Source organism: Pteronotus mesoamericanus, unplaced genomic scaffold (genome assembly GCF_021234165.1).
Source record: "Pteronotus mesoamericanus isolate MK-2021 breed Mesoamerican mustached bat unplaced genomic scaffold, CSHL_Meso_final contig_68, whole genome shotgun sequence".
Lineage (NCBI taxonomy): Eukaryota > Metazoa > Chordata > Mammalia > Chiroptera > Mormoopidae > Pteronotus > Pteronotus mesoamericanus.
In genome coordinates, this window is record NW_026555234.1 from 9,435,693 (window position 1) to 9,438,936 (window position 3,244).

Consider the following 3,244-nt stretch of genomic DNA (forward strand, 5'->3'; position numbering starts at 1 on the left):
TATTCTCTTTTGATATTAACTGTGCCATTTAAGTTGCCTTTCGGCTCCAAATTCTCCTTTTTAGACTCGGCTCTGCCCTGTTGGAGTCGGCCCTGCAAATCCTATTTGGTGTTGCAGCCATTCCGCTTCTCTTCCATCAGGGGGCAGTAGAGGGAGACTGCGAGGTGGAGGGGAAAACCGACAGGTTCCTTCCGGTCCAGTGCCGGTCGGCCTCGGATCTGGTTGGCGTGCCTGTGAGCTGGGCTCTAGCGCCCGCACCCCAGGGCTGCTGCTTCCTGCAGTCAGAATTGATTCCGGGCTGCAGTTCCTCAAAAACTTCCTATACTGTGCTCAGCTTCCGAGTCACTGGTGCCAGCCACACATCCATTTTGTTAGTGCATGTATTATGCATGTATTATTTTTTCACACCGCAACAGACTTGTCTTTTGGAAAGGAGTGGAGTTTGAGGAGAAACAGCAGCAACAACATAGAGCAGAGAGGTGCAGAAGAGAAAAACACAATTGTAGCTATTTTGCTTGTTGTTTTATAACCGCACCAAATTAGTACTGAGCATGGCCTGTACGGAAACAACCCAGTGAAGGCTCGCAGGCCCAGGTGTTCCCTTTCGAGAGGCTAAAGATTTCCGCCTCTGGTGTTTAGAATTTAGGCCGCAAGTCTTGTTTTTGGATGGACCCCAGGGTGTGTAGCAGAGCGCGTGCTTTCAATCAGATTTGAACAGAAGAAAGGCCACTTGGCCCAGGGAGAAGTAGAGGAAGTGTTTGGTTTCACGTGCCATGTAAGATGAAGTTCCTCAGTTTGGGACATGACGTCTGTCGCTATGTCATATTTTTCCAACGCCCGAGTCGCACGCTCCGTGGAGTCCTGCTGCATCCCCTCTTAACACATCTGCATGTTTGATCACTGCTTTTCGGTCACTTGCCATGGAGCTGGCCTGCTGCAAATGTGTCCTGCCGGAGGGGCTGGCGAGGCTAGGCCGTGGCGGGAGCTACCCCACATCTCCTTTTTGGAAGTGCCTTCTTTTTAGGGTCCCAGGCCCATGGCCCCTTTCTGCCCCCACCAGCACCAGCGGAGCCCCACCCCCTCCTTAGATCTCCGCTTCAGCTTGGCCAGGCTCCTCCTCCAAGCTTCTAAGTTTTGATTAATTTCAGCCTCTTTGTTCCTAAGCCCTAGGGGTGTTAGCTGTTTCTCGCAGTTGCAACCTCCGGGCTAGAGCCAGGGCCAGCCCATACTGGCTTTCGAGAGTTGATTGTTAAATTTTCAGAAATTTTGCAAGTCAATTACTAAATTGTTGGTAGCTAGAAATCTGCCATGGTGGGAGTATGTACATCATGGAAACTGGCAAATGCTATAAATCAGGCTTCTCCAACCACAGAGCTGGTTGAAACATCGAGCAACCCACCATTACTTAGAGCTCTCTTTTTACTCCTTCAGTTACTTAGTTAATAACTTTATATCTAGTTAAGAACCCTTTATATTAATTTCTCTCTGTTCAGTGAACTAGTGTGGTTTCTGTATCCTGAATAGACACTAAATGATACATTATATTCCAGAGCGGGGCCTCTACCAACCTCAGTTGTTCTCCAGGAAAACTGGTAAGTGTGTAGTTTTGTTTTGTTTTTAAAGTTGTTCTATTTTTTTAAGATTTTATTTATTTATTTATTTTTAGAGAGCAGAAGGGAGGGAGAAAGAGAGGGAGAAAAAACATCAGTGTGTGGTTGCTTGTCACGCTCCCCCTACTGGGGACTCTGCCCACAACCCAAGAATGTGCCCTGACTGGGAATGGAACTGGAGACCCTTTGGTTCACAGGCCAGCACTCAATCCACTGTACCACACCAGCCAGAGCTGTTTTGTTTTGTTTTGATTTGACAAATATATTTAGTAAAAAGGGTCTGACACTTAGAATTTTATAAATATTCAATTAGTATCAATTGTGTAATGAACATTAGTTAACGTCAGTAACATGAGTTGATGCTGGTTTAGGCTTTCCAGTAGTCATGTGGAAAGTTATCTTCCTTGTTGTAGAATGTAGTTTTTAATTCCTTTCTTTGTATAGAAGGGAATGAGATACAGCCACTTAACCATATTTTCGCTGAGCAAGGAGGATGGCATGTTTCTTGAAAAAAAAAAGAAAAAGGAAGCAAATCAAATCATGTTAGGGTACATTGGGTCATAGGAATCATCCTACTATAAATCTTTTGTATTGTAAAATAAATATTCATTTTCTGTTCTGGCACTGGTATAGATTTGGTTTCACATGTCAGTTTTCTAAAAAAAACAAGGGGTACTTGGTACCTCTGATTCCTTAAGATATATACTCTGGCTCTTGGTAACTCTAAGCTTTCTGTTAAGGCTTTTGATCTCCATTTTAACAGAATAATTTTGCCTATTAGACTTGGAGAAACCTGTCGTTGGCTCTCCAAATCTTTGATCTTGCTCAACATGTCTATGAAGTTCCACAAGGTTATATTCTGGAAAGAGATGCCAACATTATAACACGATTATCAAAATAACTTGCAAGAAAGAGCAAACTTTTCACACAACTGCTATATTTAAAAATGCCTTCCTTCCAATAACATTCATTAAGCGACCATCTGTTTGCCTTTGACTATCATCTGGACCACTAATAAGCGAGTTTAATCTGAGCAGTGCTATTTGCACGCTACTTCTAAATTTAGTGCTTTTCAAAGAAGTCAGCAAGGCCGGCCTCCAGGAAATATTGGCTTTGATGTAACATCTGGTTTTCAGGGAGTTTCTGTGTAGTGCCCAACCAGGGGGTGGACCAAAGGGCAAAGGGAAATCAAGTGACTTGCCCAGAGTCATGTAATTAGTTAACAACTTAACCCAGATTACCTGTAGCTGCTGTCTGTGGCTAAAAGTCCTAGCCTGAGTGTTTCTATTTCTATATGTTGTACAAGTATGTACTGAATATGCAGACATTGCCACCCTTCCACCAAATACTCACAAGATACATGTGTGGATCCACAGGATTAATTACAGGCTTATTTGTTTGCATCTTTCCTTTTGGTGTTTCCTTTCCATATTTTGAGAAGGAAAGAAATTTTCCTGCATTATCCTCTCCTTCACAAACAATTATTTGAAGTAACTGTAAACTGTGATTGCCTTCAAAGATTCCCTCCAAGTGAACTGATCTTGTTCCTTGCAAGGGAAATGGGGGGTTAAAGGAGTGGACTACTCTCTCGATTGAGGGTGATTAGAAGGCATCATCAACATTCAACCGTTTTC

The 3,244-nt window shown here is 43.3% G+C and overlaps 1 pseudogene; it reads right to left on the reverse strand.

The window, feature by feature from the left end:
* Positions 1-700: 700 nt before the first annotated feature.
* LOC129077458 (dynein light chain 1, cytoplasmic-like) lies at positions 701-922 on the reverse strand (annotated as a pseudogene).
* Between the last annotated feature and the right edge of the window lie 2,322 nt (positions 923-3,244).